Consider the following 19181-nt stretch of genomic DNA (forward strand, 5'->3'; position numbering starts at 1 on the left):
GATATTCAATGCGATACAAAACGTTACTTCAACTGTAAAAACAGAAAAGCACATTGTGACTTGATTAGTGTCACATTAATATAATTTCATTACATGAGTGTTGTTTATATTAACACCATATGACATGTTATAAAAAATATACTGTCACCATTAGCAAAAATCTCTCGTTAGGTACAGTGTATCCATACACCTCACATGAATGCATGTACAGCGGTGAAAAGAAAAATAGCATTCCGTATAATAATGTTTTAAGGTGGTTTGGGATATGTCGATATCAATGTGAATTAAAGTACACTATAGATAAGTTACTTTCATATGTTGAACATTTTCAAACTTCACACTATTTAACTAAACAATACATTTTTATTATTTATTTTTTTAAAGGTAGAGAAATCTCTAAACCACTGCACTGCGCTGTTATGTCACAAATGCGGGTAAGGGCTAGTTATAACATTACACTTGATTTTATTTGTTCTATTAATGACAAAAATATGTTTCTATAGCAATAAAATTTGCCTCTGAATATCAAGATATGCAGTCTACTTAATCAGATACGTTTATCAATGTATTTACATGAATTGAATTTGCATGCGGCAGATTTATCTAATAAATAGATCACAAAACTTAACCTCATAGTACGTTTTAGGACGTCATAATGTTGTGTTTTGATACTCATTTTCGTCAACATGCGGTAGTTTGAGTTGTTGGTAGTTGGTATGTGGTTTTAGTTCTTGATAAATTGAATTAGGATTTAGTTCTTGATAGTTGGAGTTGGTAATAGGGTTTGGTTCTTTGTAGTCGGTAGTTTTGTCAGATGTAGTTGTAGTTAATGAATCTGATTGGAACAAAGATTTCCAGCACAAGCGTATATCACCGTTGAAAAGTCTTTTATAAAGTATCCTGAAAAAAGTAGGTATCTTTATGTAAATGTATATTCTACTCATTTTTTTCATATTTCATAATATCATGATCACTGATATAATTTTAGAATACATCCTATGCATTACATGTTTTTGGCTTAAAATTATTAAGAAATATTACCTCAAGAAAATTAAGCCACCCGTAATGAGAAGCAATACAATACAGAAGACTATGGAAAACGCAACTACCCAGGATGTAACCAGTTCCCGATATTGATTTCTCCATTGACATGCTACAACAATATTTGATTATAAACATAACAACTTTATTATGGACCTTTAAAGTTCTAAGAAATGATTTAAAGTAAAGCAAAATTTTGATGACAAAATTGTACAGACATATAGACATAGAAAATAAAAAATAAAATATATGAATATCGTTTTTAGCATAAAAAAGGGAATAACCTTGTTTACACTTTTCTCCATAAAAACCAGCTTGACACCAGGATAAGCATTTTCCTGTAAATATATCACATGTCTGGTTGATACAATGCTGACTACAGGGATGTTTGCAGTTTTCTCCATAAGATTTGACACATTCTGAAATACCAGAGATTTGGCATTTTAAACGTTTATCAACAATGTATTTTTTTGTTTATGTAAAAAAAATAGGCATATAATTATCATTTTGTGTTATAATATGTACAATTATAACATAAATTTACTTTACTAATCCTGCATACTTGAAGTTAGCAGTTAAAAGCTTTGAAAATTTTTGGAGCACACCTAAGCGGCAGTCATTGTCGGTATATCCCGGATTACATCCCCTATCACAGTAACCAGTCTCTTTGTTACATGAGGACTCATTCTGGCAGTGACCACTACGGTTTTTGACACAGGCATAACCATAGGTACCGTCAACACACTCTAAACAGGTACACATAAATAATAAACCGGCGAAGAATATGTTTCAGAAAGCAATTTTTCTTAAAAATATTATATAATATTAATGTTTTCTAATAAAGTCCTACTGAAAAAAGTATGAAAGAAATGTTCAATCATATTAAGATTAATTTTACTTAAGATAAAATATAGATATGATAAGTAGTTATTAATTAATCTCTTTTTCTTTTTTGGAACAGTAGGGAAAATTATGTCAGACATCCTTTATTAACTAAGTTTGCATAATGATCTAATTACAATATCCAAATTATAAAACACAACTTTATTTTCTTTTCACTAGTTTTGTTTTCAGTCATATCTTTACTTACTTACAACCTCTTTATTAGTTGATTGTTTATAAACATACCCCTATCACATTTTAATCCTGTCCATCCTGCATCACAGCCTTTGTCACACTGACCAGTCACGTGGTTACACGTTGTGTTATCTCTGCAATGTCCTATACACAGTTGACTACAGTTAACACCGTACCACCGTTCTCTACATCCTTTACATAGATGAACAATATTTAAGTACCATATTTTGGGAGCAATTGATTTATATGACTTTAAAACAATATCAAGCTTTAATGACTTGGTATTGATGACATCAACAGAGCGACATTCACATGATTAAAATACCTTCTGTGTGCATTTTCTTCAATATATCATTATATCTTTATTTTATTTTTTCGTTACAAATTTGGACATGTAAACACTTTGAAACGTGAGCAAAGTCAAGAAATCTGAAATGTCCAAAGTGACTTCCAAAATTCTAAAATAGCGACACTTACAAAATACTTCTGTCAAAACGATTAACTTTTACACATTTAATACATTATATGCGTTACCAAAACACATAAATAATAAACAAATACCAAAGAAATTAATCCTAACAAAGTTTCATAAAAATCAGCTGATTGGTGACGGAGATGACAGTTTGATGGGACAGTACGAGCACATAAATAACACTTAAAGCTGAACACCACTCGTTAAAAGACACTGTTCGTCATATTTCTCTTTCACCACCGTAATCCATGCAATCCCTATGTAAACTGCAGGCCTCTTAACAGTTCAAAGTATTTTGCTGTAGAGGTCTCACCTATGGGGACGTACACCTTGCCTCGCCATGTTACTTGGTCTCGATGAAATTTGTACGATCTGTTTTCAAGCCAGGGGAACACCATCATCAAATAAACAGGTTTAGTTATAATTTACAAAAGGAATGTCCACATAAAATAAAAAAAATTATTGCATAAAATCTAAAGACCACCAAATGAATATTAGATGTCCGCCACGAGTTTCAGATGTGCTATCAGGTGTTACGAAATCGAAGATTTTATATACCAGGTAGCTGTGTAACGGTTCCTATATACCAGCGGTGTAACATGTACCACCATCTCTCTGGTCTCAGACGACACCACCTATTCTTTAGCGTGCGCAAAGACGTCACACACAAAACAGCTGACATAAACACCGAAACAGCTGGTTATCATAACAATTTGTAGATATTTAAACTACGATTGCATTTGTATATTAATAATTTAAGGATACTTTTGATACACTAGTAATATTTTGTAAGTGTGTGTTGCCCTTAACCTAATATGCGACCCTAAGCCGCATCATTAAGAAACACGTGCTTAATCAAAAGATCAGAGCTGAAATATTCTTAAATTTTATTATGTTGTTTAAAATCTTTACTCGTATTGCAAAATGTTCCCATCCATCCTGGCATACAGACAAAACATGTTCCATGTTGTATATGGCATATGTTGTCTTGACAGTTGATAGGGCATGATTTGTTACAACTACGACCATATACATGCTGATCACAACCTTAAAATTATACAAATAATGAAATAATTATGATTTTCAATAACACTTTAACAATTTCCTTAAGGTTTGCAGCTTTTTAAATAAAGTTTATTTAGTATTTAGTGAACGAATCTTGAATATAAAAAAAACATTAGATCAAGTTTGAAAGCAGTTTTTGATAATGTATTTGTCAATTTGCCTGACGTAAAATTATAGTGTAGATGTTTATTTTAAATTGTAAACCTTAATCCTCGTTCAGCTATTGGTTTAACAGAATTCTCGAGAAAACATATTGACACTTAACATTCCACATATTCGCAAAAATGCTCTTAATCAAGAATAAGTACAGTGGACATTTTATTAAAAAAAATCTTTTCGCAGACTATTTTGGAAAAAGAAGTTACCGGTATCATGCAAATTGAGAGAAAACTATATAGAAAACATAAAACGTTAAAAATAGAAAAACATATACATGACCTTTAACGACAACCTCACAAAGTTCAGTAATGACATTCGTAACTTCATAATTATCGGGGTAGGTTACTCCATCAAGTCGTTCATTGTAAAAGATGATGTAGCGTCCACGTTCTGTACACGTGGTTGTAAAATTAAGGGGAGGTAACTGATGTCCGTCCTTGTAGCACAGAGTAGAACCCTTGATATTGTTAGTGTTTGATACATATAAAGAAAACCCTGCAAAACGTCCTCGCTGTCTGTTCACTACAAAATAGAGTTTTAAATTTGTATCTAAAAATGACCAACATTATTGAAACCTTTCAGCGACTTTATCTTCTAAAATTACCGTCAATACGAACGTAAGTTAACACAAGAAATAGCTTTCCAAACGGATTGCTTGGCTTAATTGAATATTTCGGTTAAAAGCCTGTATCAAATTGGCTATCGTAAAGGAAATCATTTTTTTTTCGACACTGTTTATGAAATCATTAACGAAATAATTTAGGATTGTAAAGATATGAAATAAAAAAAAATTGTATTTGTTACATTTACGTAAATCATTTAAGCAATGTATTAAGCTCTTGTCATGCATAGTCGCTGATTTTCTTTATGTTTAAGACTTGGATACACATATGTGTAAAACGCAACAAGACACAAAACATTTTTGCTGTTACCACTGCCATATATTCAGGACTTAAGATGAGAAAATAGCAAAACTTACTTACTTGAATTAAATGAGAAGGTTTTGCCTTTTAAACATATTAAGACGTGAAATAAATAAATGCCGAAACCAATATTTTTTAAAATGTTACTACGGAAACCGTTATTAGTATTACATCCCGATACTATGAAATATGCATTATATTTACAAAACATCAGAGCCATTGCTATGGTAACATGGCCAAGAAATAGGAAAAAATGAAAGAAAAAAATCCATAATATTTTTTACCCTCAATACCTTCATTGGTGCCATTACTCAAAATGTTTTTATCCCCTCGCGCAACTTGTATAACAGCACTGCTGTGGGTATGTTTGTGTTCGGTATGGAAGCAAGTATAAAAGAAAACCCTGCACGGATATTTTTAAAACTTCGCACACTTATTTAACATGGTAAAAGGACAAACCCTGATAGTTTTCAAGTCAATTAGATGAGTACTTTTAATATATCGTTCAAATAACACAATTTTAAACAGAAAGTTTATGTACGACTTGACAATAACTACTTCCGCTTCACTTCTGTGAAACCAAAGTAAAAGTTAGCGGTTCAAATCAACAACTTGATATTTTTTGGATTTAGATCTACTACATTTGAAGAAAAAGTAGTTTTTGTGGTAATGGAGGGTTAGTAGAATATGGTCTCCTCATTCACTTTTACATAACTATATATTCCTATAAAAATGCAGGGGATGCTCCGCCTAGCGGTGCCCTTGTTAAATAAGCATTAAAGTTCCATTTTTGTCCCCCGCCGCAACGCGGTGCGGGGACATAGAAATGCCGGGCGTCCGTCCGTGGGTCCGTCCGTCACACTTTTTTGTAAGCGCTCTCATGCCTACAAATTTTGACGGATTTTCATTAAATTTATACCAAATGTTTATACCACTATTAACTTGGTCAAGTTCGAAAATCAGCATTGGTCGATACTTTTTGTTGGAGTTATGGGACTTTGATCACAATAATGACTCCGTTTTATCCAAAAATTGACCTTGTACGAGGGTCAATCAAAAAATACGAAGACAATGCGGCTGTCTATCGTATATTTTTCATGAAAGTCATACTTAACAGATTAATCTGTGCACCAACACTTATGTTATTGATATGCGAAGTTTTAGTCCATTTGATGAAACGGTATTTTTGTTACCCCTTTTTAAAATCAACATGTTTTGTCACCACGGCGCACGGTAACGTTCAAAACATGACGTCAAAATTAAACACGCACAGTTTATAAATATACTCCATCTATATATCACGCTTAGTCTCTTGTGCCTTTCTTCTTACAATTTAAAATGGCACTGAACCACTTAACATCTTATTTGCACACATTTGCTCGAGAATCATAAGTTAGTTCTTCAATGTTTTCATTTTCTAACTGTGTATATCTTAGTTTACAGGAAGGATAACCCTGAACGTTGGTTGACGTTACTTCTTTTATGACCAAATATTTACAGATATTCTACTCTCTTTCGGACTGATTCATATTCAAAATACAATGACCACCACCCCCACAAAATTTATTACAGTTAAACACAAACTTGCAAATAATTGTTGACTTATTTTTTGCACCATTGAGCATTTTCACAGCTTGTATCGGCTTTTTCCTGAGTTAAATCCATTTTATTTGTACTTCTCGTTGCGCCGTGACGTCAGGCGACGGCGATGTTTTTAGTCAATTCTAAAGAGGACTATCTGACTTTAGTTACTAATATCTGTTCGACAAAACAATATATCCCGTCATTATTTGGTACATAGAATACCATGAATATACTTAATTTGAAGTTTTAATGTAAATTGGTTTTAAGCCAAATTTATAGAGATAATACTTTCAACACTATATGGTTTATTGTTGACATAACACAAATTTTGACCGTGCGCCGTGACCTCATTTTTGCAGGATTAAATTCTAAATAATTCTTACAAATAAAGAAATTTATTAACTTTTTTTCTTGCAAATTGTCTGAAACTATTGCTAAATTATGTCTACCAAATTTTGTAATGATATGACGTTAAGTAACATAGCTATGACAAAAGTCTTCGTATTTTTTGATTGACCCTCGTAAGCGCTCTCATGCCTACATATTTTGACGGATTTTCATTTATACCAAATGTTTATATTACTAATACTTTGGTCACGTTCGAAAATCAGCATTGGTCCATACTTTTTGTTGGAGTTATGGGACTTTGACCACAATAATGACTCCGTTTTATCCAAAAGTTGACCTTGTAAGCGCTCTCATGCCTACAAATGTTGACGGATTTTCATTAAATTTATACCAAATGTTTATACCACTTATACCTTGGTCAAGTTCCTAAATCAGCCTTGGTCGATAGACTCGATACTAGTATACTGCTTGACCGGCGGGGGACCAAGGAATTCTATTCTTGTTACATTTTTTTATGCTATGTTACCATAACAAAGGGTAAAGTTTGATTCTTATATAGATTTGATATTAAAATGCTAATTTGAAACTAAAGGTCTTTTGTCATTTCAAACTATGAAGAAATAATACGAGTGGTTTTTTAAGCTCCATGTCCCGATTTACCTTTCATCTAAAAGATGAGATATTCAGTGCTTTAAAAGACATATCGCATGTTTTTCAATTTTTGGCATTTTTTTAATAAAATCATTCAATACTCATTAAAAAGGAAGTTTATTATCGTTTTCATAAAATTATCCGGCTAATTCGTGAGTTTGAAAGCGATGAAATTCAAATGTCGCGATATGCAACTTTTTTCTCTCGATCTACCATGATGTGTGACGACATGTGCAACCTCGAGCGAGAAGGCACTGTTAGCCATCTTTGTAATTGAATTAGATTTAAACGAATATTAAACTAATTATCACCTATTAAATTGTCGATTACGGGACATGGTTGTGTTTTGTGCCTCCTGCCGGTGTTCTAGTTGTCAAAAATCGGGATTTGGACTGTTGGTTTTTTTTTAAGTTTCCCTTACGAAAGTATGCGGAAATCTTGCGACAAAGTTTTATTGATTTACATTTATACGTAAATGGATAAAAAAAATACGAAGACTGGATCTAACAGAATAAACAAAAATTAAGGAAAAGGTTCTTGCCTGCTTTTATGATATATATTTATAAAGTGTAATATGAAGTAAACAACCTTAAAAAGTTGTGACCAGTTACGGCCGAAGAAACAAACTTCTTGTGCACTACAGTTTTACAATAATGAACATTCTGAGTCATTAGGAACACCAAAAAGCGAGACTGATGTAGATTTTAATATAATAAACACCTTTAACCGATTTATTTGAGCTAATATCCTTACTAAGTTTTGTTTACAATGTTTACACGTTGATCAATTTGATCGTAATTGCCGACATCATCGTCGCTTCTTCGGCTTTATTATCGTTTTTTATTTTTATTTGTCAACGCAATCATAAAAAGGAAAAAAAAACCAACTAGTCTCTATTTAGAACACTGTAAACAAAAGTAATATGGGCTGCATATTTTAGAATTTTATGATGCTGTAAAAATCGGTCAGTATGCTAAGTCTTAAAGTGTAAAACAAACCGGTGACAAAAAACAATGCGGTTTTTTGTGTTAAAAATATTATGTCTACATCTATCGAGTTAGATTCCCTCTATTTTTACGTAAACTTATAGTTAATTCATAGTTGATTAGTTATATATTATATATAGACGATATACCTACATGACTGATATCTACAAGTCCCGTTTATCGATTGGTCGAAACCTACAGCGGCATAAGAAAAAGCACGGACTGTACGAAATAATTATGATGTCAGACTCAAATTCTCATAGGAGACGGCTAAGCTATTCTTTTATTTAACGTACTTTAAGGTGTAATATTCCTCTGCTATTAATTGTGCCATAAATTTTTTTAAAAATTTCATATTGATTTTCATCAAAGTCAATATCAATCGATTCATATGAAACAAATATTAAGTGATGAAGCGCTGCTAGATTTTTCAAAAATTGATAAAATGTCTAATCATGATATGAAGAAAACTAGACATAGTGATTAGAAAAAGCAAAATTTTACCAATGCAGCATAAAATTAAAAATCCAAAATGTATATGAAAATAAGATATAGTTATATACAGTTTCAATTCATATTACAAAACATATTGAAGCGCTGCATTTTAGTTCAAAATAGCACTTTGTTGTATAGGTTTGCAACAAAAATTGCTTCAATCATCAAGAGTTATCTTTTTTTATCATAGACTATTGAAGGTTTTACATACATGTTTTACATAGAGTACATGTGCTGAACAAATACATAAAATTTAGTTATATTTAAAACAAGAATAAATCCATCGTTGTTACATGCCTCAATAATTGTGAGTTAACAGAAACAAAGTGATATCATTTTCTACAGAAGTTATCTCTCTTATCAGAGGGACACTCCACCTGAAATAAATTTCATTTACTTTTTACAATCAATTTATTAAAAGAAAGATGTAGTTTTAAGTAGAAAAATGCTTTCTTTGGTTATTCATGCGGGTTTTGAAGGTAGCGGCCATTGAAGAAAAAAAAAACGTTGTCATGTATATAACCTGCTAAAGCTGGTTCATCAACTATATAGTACGTATATCTAAGAAATATTAGTTTTTTTCCCAATGAATAATATCAACATTCCTGTTTAATTAAGATAACTCTCATTGACAGATAAAACACAATTCCATCATTATATGTCCCATTTATTAATGATTTTGAGAGTTGTTTGCATAAAACAATCAAAAGATAATGAGGTAACGTTGTTTGATGCTGCCTCAGATGTGGAGCTGACTTGAAATCTTCCTGAAATTTTAAACGTGAAAGATGATCAGCTGTTCCATTGTGCTTACCAGGAATGAGTTTAGATCTAAAGCGTTATTTGAGAGTAGAAATAACTAAACGCCAAACAAGCGTTGTCTTCAGACGTTTGTTTGTTGATAATATCAACTACAGCCATATTATCCGACATGAAAAAAATTCCTTCGTTAGACAATGTATTCCTCCATCTATCTATAGTTAGAAGATATTTATTTTAAGGAAGTTCTAGTGTGACGTTAAACTTCAATAATTTAAGGTGTAGAGCGTTTTCTGATTGACTGAAATACAATTATATTTTCTTTCGTACAAAGAATGCGCTTCCGTTTTAGTAAGACTACCGTGGAAATCTAATCAATCCATCAGACGTTACGCTTGAATTTAGAAAATTGACTTTTAAGGAATGCCGTCAATATTTCCCAAATTTACACTCGCATATATGAATAGGATCGAAAGAGTTTACACCCTTTTATAAACCGCTTTGAGGTTTATAAAGTAAAAAACTGTTCCAACCCAATTCATACTCGTATAAATTAGTAGCTTTCGAATTCATTCCTTAATTGAGAGACCATAAAGAAAAGATTGCATGAATATATGTTTTCAACAGTTTTATTGTAAAATAAGAATTTTTCTTGTAAAATAAGACACGCAAAAAAAAAAGAAATAGAAAAGAAGACTGAATTTTAAAAAGGTTTGATCTGTTGAATTTTCATATCTTTAATGAATTTTGTGTATTCCGAATGCATTTCTAGACATTGTGGGTTAAAATGCAGATAGCGAAATATCGGACACTGTATAAACAATGAACCATGTGACCATGTCAGTGGATTATATCTTCTCTTTGAGGTTGTAAGGACGGGTTTATTAGAGGACATTGTTACAACTGTTAGGAGTTTAAAAAATACGAAAAGTGATAATTGTGAACTTATTCTTTTTAAACTGAGCACATGAACAATTGATATGATCATTTGAATTTTAAAGCTTGTCAACCTGGGTATTATGTTGCAAGCTGTTATCTCTAGCTTTTGCACTAAATTGTAAAACATGTATAGACACACACATGGTTTGTGTTCCTGTAAGGCGGGTTGGATGGGTAATAATTGTTTAAGAGGCATTTGAAGTAATACACTTCATTGGATCAGTGATAGAGTTTAACCTGTCTCTGTGATACCAAAAAAGTAGTGAATCAGTTTGTTTTTACCATGTTACAAAACAATCAGTCCGTATTAAAAATTTGTTATTATATCTCTTTTAGAATGCACTCAGTCCTATGGAGAACATGGTATACATTGCACGAACCGAACGAGTAACAGATTCAATTGATACTGTTTATGTGATGAAAAACATGGTAAATAGTAACATAAAATAGGTGCAGCTATTTGGTTGTTTATATTCATAATGCAAATATACATTGCAACATTTTTTGTACAGATAGTATGCGGTGTATTGAGACAACGGATAAACCATCTAATACATTAGGGATGTTTGCCTTTTCTGTTTCAATGGCCATCCACATGATATTTATTTTTGTAACGTTGATTGGTCGACGGTATATTATGGATGATTTTGATCTTTTACTGTCATTACAAGAAACAAAAATCTTCAACTAATAAAGTATATTCTCCTGGACTAAATACATATCAGACTACTACCACTGATGATACATCTTATTATCAAGAACTCAGTGATATAAGAGACGATAACGCGTATCAAACTCTTAAACAGCAATAAAAATTAACAAAGTACTGAAACTCTGACGGGAGTTGATTTTATCGATTATCATTTATTTTAAAATCAACTTATCTTTCATGGCAATTAGTTTCTAGTCTGTATTTGAATTACGCACTGTTTTATTATATGAATTTTATACTTTTCCGAAAAGAATTTCGAGAAACCCCATATGAATAATGTTGTGTAATATTTAAAGATAGATTTGAAACTATGTATTAGTAATCGAAGCAATTCTAAAAATTTTATGGACCCAAGCATTATTGATATCGAACTCTAGGATCGTTCAACCAGACGCTCGGCTGTCTCCGTTAATCTCCGACGCAAGAGAGCCTTTCCGCTTGTCGGAGATTTACGGCGACAGCCCAGCGTTTGGTTGAACGAGGCTATATTAAACTCTGGCGAAGGAATACATGAGACTATAAAAATATCTTAGTTGTTAGTATTATATAAAATCTGACTATTTTCAAAGTGTGTATTCATAAGTTTCCTTGAAAACCAATGCTTCAGCATACATTACTTCGAATTTTTCTATTATTTTAACGAACTCTTGTCAGCGGTGATGATTTGTGCTAAGGTCCAAACACTGTTTCACTTTCGGTTTGCCAGAGTAACTGCAAAGGAGAGTTGATTAAAATCAACTCCCAAAAATGAAATAATTTTGTGTAAAGACAGTCCACACTGCACGGTGTATATTTACAATCAATAAAAATAATAAAATTAGAACTATTTTTAGTTTGTGGGGGTTTTTTTCTGACCAATGTTTGAAAATTTGAAAAAAAAATAAATACATTTAAAAAATCAATTTCTTTAAGATATATCCGACACAATCAATGTCTGTCTTTTTCAATATGAAAACAAAAACGTAAAAATAAGAATGTGCCAATTCCAACCTATATCATCTCTGTTTAAAGATTATTTGATGGCTAAACTATCTTTTGTGAGTTACGCCACATATTTGAAATAATTAGATATGTAAAAATGCTTTGTCTTGCAAATTTTTTTTGATCGCCCATTGTGTATTCCGATACGTTTAATGACATATTTAAAGATCTTAAACAACAAGATATCTGTGAGCCAATGCTCACTAGTGATACCCCCGCTCTGATGTGAATATGCAAAATAAGCAAAGTCGACATTTAACAGAAAGCTGGCATCCGATTGGTACAGAAATATATCCCACAATATGGCATGCCTAAACAAATAGTGTGTTAAAATTTAAAGCACCTCCGATAAATAGCTGCTGAGAAATCTTTGACGAAAATTTGTTTGAAAATTTTGGCAAAAAATAAACAAAGTCATTATTTAACAGGAAGTTGACGTCTGATTGATACAAAAATACATCCCACAATATGGCATGCCTAAACAAATAGTGTGTTAAAATTTAAAGCATCTGCGATAAATAGCTGCTGAGAAATCTTTGACGAAAATTTGTTTGAAAATTTTGGTTAAAAAATAAGCAAAGTCGTCCTTTAACAATAAGTTGACGTCCGATTGGTACAAAAATATATCCCACGATATGGCATGCCTATACAAACACTGTGTTAAAATTTCAAGCATCTGCGATAAATAGTTGCTGATAAATCTTTGACGAAAATTTGTTTGAAAATTTGGTTAAAAAATAAGCAAAGTTGTCATTTAACAGGAAGTTGACGTCCGATTGATACAAAAATATATCCCACGATATGGCATGCCTAAACAAATAGTGTGTTAAATTTTCAAGCATCTGCGATAAATAGTTGCCGAGAATTCTTTGACGAAAATTTGTTTGAAAATTTTGGCAAAAAATAAACAAAGTCGTCATTTAACAGGAAGTTGACGTCTGATTGGTACAAAAATATATCCCACGATATGGCATGCCTATACAAATACTGTGTAAAAATTTCAAGCATCTGCGATAAACAGTTGCTGAGAAATCTTTGACGAAAATTTGTTTGAAAATTTTGGTTAAAAAATAAGCAAAGTCGTCATTTAACAGGAAGTTGACGTCCGATTGGTACAAAAATATATCCCACGATATGGCATGCCTTAACAAACACTGTGTTAAAATTTTAAGCATCTGCGATAAATAGTTGCTGAGATAAATGTGACAGAAATTTTTGTTACGGACGAACAGACAGACGGACAGACGGACGGACGGACGGACAGACAGACACACAAGGATAAAACAGTATACCCCCTCTCCTTCGGAGCGGGGGTATAATAAGTAAAAAAAACCATCGAAAAAAATTACATAAATGGAAATCGTCATTGAATTTAGCTATGGATGAATGATAGAGTCAAATAAGTTGGGATTCAACCAAAAAAGTACAACAACTTGAATCCAAATTCGCAAAGAGCACAAAACAGTATTTAATCAATACAATACATAAGATTAGATAATGGAACAAAGAAAGAAAAAGTATTAAATGGATGAATTGACACAAACAGAAAGGGGAATTTATATATGAAGAAAATTGTACTCTTCTCGCAAGATTGCAGTCCAACTTATCAAAGAGTGAAATATGTTCTGTTAAATGAGCCTTCTGGGCTTTCGTAAGATATGGAAATGTCAGTTAGAGCATATATAATAAAAATTCGATTCTCATAATGCCGTAATTGATATCATTTCCTTCCTTATAATAATGCAGCGAGAATACATAATGAGGCATCTTGACACGAGTAGGAGCAGGGGTTTAGGAGTGTGGAAAACATCTGCTTTGATGTGTGGGCATTCACAAACAGGTGGCTACGGTTAAGCCTAAGACACTTCCCTTAAATCGCGTCTTAAATTTGGCAATAAAAAATGGAAGTGATTAAAGAAAGTTGAGCATTGAGTAGTAATATGTTTTGGGGGTAATTTTCTCAATCGTTTTTAACCTATATGGTTCAGTAAGACCCAATAATGCAATATCAATTTTAATTTGTCTATCACATAAGGGCTTGAATTGTGTCTGTAATCAAATGTTTAATACGTATTTTGTATTAAGAATTAATGCCAGTTGTCATTTCAAAAAATGCATACATCACACATTTCTATAATCTCTAAAACAAAACGTGTAATTTTAGTCACTATGTGGTAATGGACTAACCAATCTCTATTAAAATATAAATGTGTTCCTGATCCAAGTAGCCTATCTTAAATGCCATTTGCACCCATTAAATAATGATTACTTCCCGTCTATATGATATATATACTAGGCTGTGTTTGAATTGGTAAAGCAAACTAGAATTCGGCCAACAGATGGGAACTGCACCTATATAACTCCGGCGACTATTTTGTATATGATACATGTATTACCGCGTCAATGAGAACAGATTTTACAAAATGATATGAAAACATTTGAATTGTAAGGAAATAGTATCGCAGTTGGTATTTGAGAATCCAATAACAAATGACTTCCCTATTTAGTTTAAATAAACACTTAAATTATTTACCTGCGGTAACATTATTTTTGTGAATGATGTGGTTTAAAAACTGTATAGATATTTCATATCCTTGTAGATAATTATACATTATAAATAGAATACTCCATTGTCAAATTTCACAACATTTAACCCCCCAAAAATACCTTTTAGAATTTTTTGAAAAGGTGACAATTTTAAAATCTCCGGAGAGATTCGAACTCATGACTTGCAGGCTCGTAAAGAAATCTTTAAACCACTGCGCTACTCTGTTATGTGACAAATGCAGGTAAGAGACTATTCATAAAATTACACTTGATTTTCCCATGAGGTGTCCCTTGCCATCTTAAAAAGGAATGGACATGAACGGCACAAAACATGTTTCTATAGCAATACAACTAGACTGTGAGTTGTAAGATACGCAGTCGACTTTATCGGATACGTATATCAATGTGCCGTCATGCATCTCATTTGTGTGCCGCAGATTTTGCCAATCATAAAGCTACATGATTTAATAACAAGGTACATTATATGATGTCAAAGTGTTGTGTTTTGATACTCATTTTCGTCAACATGCGGTAGTGTGAGAGCCTGATAGTTGGTACTTGGGTTTAGTTCTTGATAAACTTTGTTAGGATTAAGTTCTTGGTAGTTGGCGTTGGTATTAGGGCTTGATTCTTTGTATTCAACTTTGTCAGTTGTAGTTGATGTATTTTTGTTGGATCGGATCAATGATTTCCAGCACAAACGTATATCACCGTGAAACAGTCTTTTATAAAGTATCCTATAAAGTAATTTTAAATAATATTCAACTTTTATGAAATACTCTTTGATTTCAATATTATCATTATTATTTATTGCATTATAAATGATATCTTATCCATTTCATTTATTTTACATATTGAGAAATAATTACCAAAATAAAAGAAAGCCGCCCGCAATGAGAAGCACTACAATGAAAATGACCATGGAAAATGCAGCTATCCAGGGTGTAACATAATCTGCATATTGATTTCTCTGTTGACTTTCTACAACGACATTCAGTTACGAATAATACAACTTATTTTTGACAGTATGATTTATAGCACATAATTCAAAGTATAAAGGAAAACTTTGACAAAAAATTCAAAAATACATATATAAATAGAATTCTAAAATAGATAGAGTGTTTCAAAAACACAAGAACATTAACCTTGATTACACCTTTCTCCATAAAACCCCTCGTGACACCAGGATAAACATTTTCCGTTAAATCTGTCACATGTCTGGTTGATACAATTCTGACTGCAGGGATGTTTGCAGTTTTCACCATAAGATTTGACACATTCTGTAAAAATCAGAGACATTGCTTTAAAAAGTATATTTTACTAGAGCAGAGCACGTGGCAAAGCCACGAGTAGGTCTTCCGTTGTTGCTGCGAGATTTCATGTGAAATTTATGTGATTTGGTGTCAAACGATTATAATGACTAATGACTACAATTTCACTTCTGCTTTTGTTATAAAAACGTGCTGTGATTGAAAGCCTGTATAAAGACAGGAAGGAAATGTTTTAGGAAAACTATTTGTCGAACACAGTTTGTGTAATTGTTTTGAAAACTCTTTAAGACCCTGTCACACAAAGTTGCGTTCCCAGGGCGTGTTCACGGCGTTGTAAAATTCATGGCATCGCCGTAGGATCGCAAGGAAAATTCAGAAAGGCGTTCTTACAGAGCTCCCAACTACGTTTCCACAGAGTTCTACTTGGCGATTGACTGCCCTCTCGCTGGGTATCCGCCGAGCGCTCATGACGTGCTAGGAGTTTTTACCGCGCATCCACAGCGTGCTCTGCGCCCTGACTGCGTGCACATGCGCTGTTGGAGACTTTACGGCGCTGTCATGGCGACCTTACTCCACTTCTACGGCGTGTTTATCGGAACACAGAGCCACGGCGCGTACCTTGTGCATGTTCAAAGTGCGCGCCGTCGCATGGCGTTCTAAAATGTTCTAGGCTAGGATATCCCACCGCGGTGAACGAAGATGCCGTTGAGTTGTTACGGCGCTGTAGAAGACTCTAGTTCGTTTACCATGGCGTTTTACATTATTCAATTACGCAGCTGGATCGCTGTGAGGACGCAGCTCCAGTGTGACAGGGGTTTAAACAATGAGAAGTTTAATGGCGAGTTAAATTTTTCAGGGTAGCATGGATTATCATATATTACATGTACTCATGATTCATGTAAGGAAATGTACGTAAAAACGTGCATAAAAAACACGTAACTTCTGTAAATAAACCTTTCTAATTTTTTGAAGACTATGTCCAAGTTTGAATTTGTTTCGTGCTGTCAAAATTTGGTAAATAGCCAAAATTGATGGCATCTCTGAAAATTTATTCAGGGCTGATATTATTTGATAATACGAGTAGACTTGGACATTTAAAATAATAATCAGCTATCAAAGATCATCGGGAGAATTTATGCATAAGTGAGCGTCTAAATTTTACTCCTGATATACATGTACAGACACCGCTATGTAACGTAAAATTTAATAACATTATTTACAGAAATGAATATTACTTCTCTTTACGATGCAATAATATTCAAAATCCCTATGTTTAAGTCGGTTTTTTCTCCTTTATCGGATCAACAGTTATTCTCTCGGAGAAAGTTTACGTATGTATTTTTAAAAAAAAGGGAGAAACTTCAATAAAAATAAGCGAAAAATAATGGTGTTACGGTTTTTATTTTGAGTTAATTTAATTAAATGTGACAATGCCGCATAATCGGTCGAATTTTTGGTAACATGTACATGATGTAAATTTGATGCAAGTTCCATGCTTGTTTTTTGTGGGTTTTTTTTTTTTTTTTTGCTTTTCTCTGCTTTATCATAAAGATATATCAAAAAACTACGTACATGTCACAAGCAATATTTGCCTTCTCTATTTATCTTGTATTTCAATAGATTGGGTAATCATTGTTGACCTAAAATTAGTATTCCACTGGCTGTAGCTAACCTTGTAAGTAAATTAAGTTGCATGACATCCTCATACCACACAACTTCAATAAAACTTTTTTTTTAAATCAATTTTCATATAATTAGCAATAAAGAAAATCCCCAAGAACACATGTCCATCTCACTGAAGTGTAACTTTGAGAAGCGCATATATTTATATTTTGAGGCAGATATGTCGCTATGTATGTAAGTCAAGTAAACTAATCTGTCCTAACTTGCAATACTTTGATGATTTCTATGGCGACCACCTGCATAGCATAATGTAGTCGTATTTCATAACATCTTATCCCAAGAAAAAATTACTTTGTCTTAAAACTATTAATTATAATATATATTATTCTGTTCATAACTATATATAATAGACGTTTAGCGTGTTCGACATGTTAATTTATTATAGCCACGTTCTCAGATTACGATCGCACCTTTAATGAGAAAATGAAAGTCTTGTTGTTTGATATTTGACCACTTTGAAGAAAGCACCCTTCGAACTGTTGATTAATTACATAACAATTGATGATCTGCAGCCATAAATAAGCTGGGGCTATATATGTTCTGAGCTGTTTGCGCTGTTCAAAGTGACACAAGATTTTCGGTAGCACATGGCGATTGAATTTACGCAATAAAGAAAGTTGAAATTTACAAAGACTGACCGAATAAAAAAAAAGGGTGGGAAAGAGAAACACGCTCTGGAGAAAATGTTACACATAAGAAGAAGTCACTATCAAATGATTTTCGACAGATCTGGAATTTAAAAAAAAAAAAAGAGCACTTGGCAGCGGGGCGGTGGGAGGGCAACACAGAAATAAGTTCGTTTTCACAACGACCATGTAGAAACACTACAGAAGTTATTAATATGTGACCGATAGAATCTAAACAAAACTTGTTTCAAAACTCATGTGAATATTCTTTAAAATAATCACCGAATGCCTTAATTCAGGGCATTCTTTTATCGTGTCAGCACCTACCGCAAACATGGCATTTTGATCATAATTTTATTTGATGTTTTAAATTACCTTGTACGCTGTCGTATAAATCAATGTTAAATCAACTGTACGACTAAAATAAATTTATCTGTTCATTTGAAACCAATAAAATAGTTTAAAACATAATAAAAATTGTTGCGTTCGTACAAAATACCAAACATGCACGCGTGTAAGGTACATACAGAGGTCACTTGCGCGGGATCTCCTCGGCCATGTGCGAGGGCTGATCATTATTTAAAGGTTTTAATATTTGTGTTGTTGTTTTTTGTTGTTGATTGAAAACATTATTTGTACAGTTTTTAAAACATTTAAGACTAACAAACCAACCATTCAAATATGTCTCACGAGTATTTCCGATTTGGAGTAATATCGCTTTTATTAATTTTCAGAAAGACTTTTTAATTTACTCTCCAATGTTTAATTCAACTAAATACAAAATGAACAAACTTTTATAACATAAAATTAAAACAGTGTACAGTGTATTAACGGCTATATAAACTCAAACACATTCATATTC

The 19181-nt window shown here is 32.6% G+C and overlaps 1 long non-coding RNA gene across 1 annotated transcript; it reads right to left on the reverse strand.

The window, feature by feature from the left end:
• Positions 1-1042: 1042 nt before the first annotated feature.
• LOC117686241 (uncharacterized) lies at positions 1043-1779 on the reverse strand. The gene is made up of 3 exons (XR_010711721.1): positions 1647-1779; positions 1326-1460; positions 1043-1153 (listed from the first exon to the last, which is right to left on the reverse strand). It is a non-coding gene; the product is annotated as an uncharacterized lncRNA (long non-coding RNA).
• Positions 1780-19181: the final 17402 nt, after the last annotated feature.

This window comes from Magallana gigas, chromosome 1, assembly GCF_963853765.1.
Source record: "Magallana gigas chromosome 1, xbMagGiga1.1, whole genome shotgun sequence".
NCBI lineage: Eukaryota > Metazoa > Mollusca > Bivalvia > Ostreida > Ostreidae > Magallana > Magallana gigas.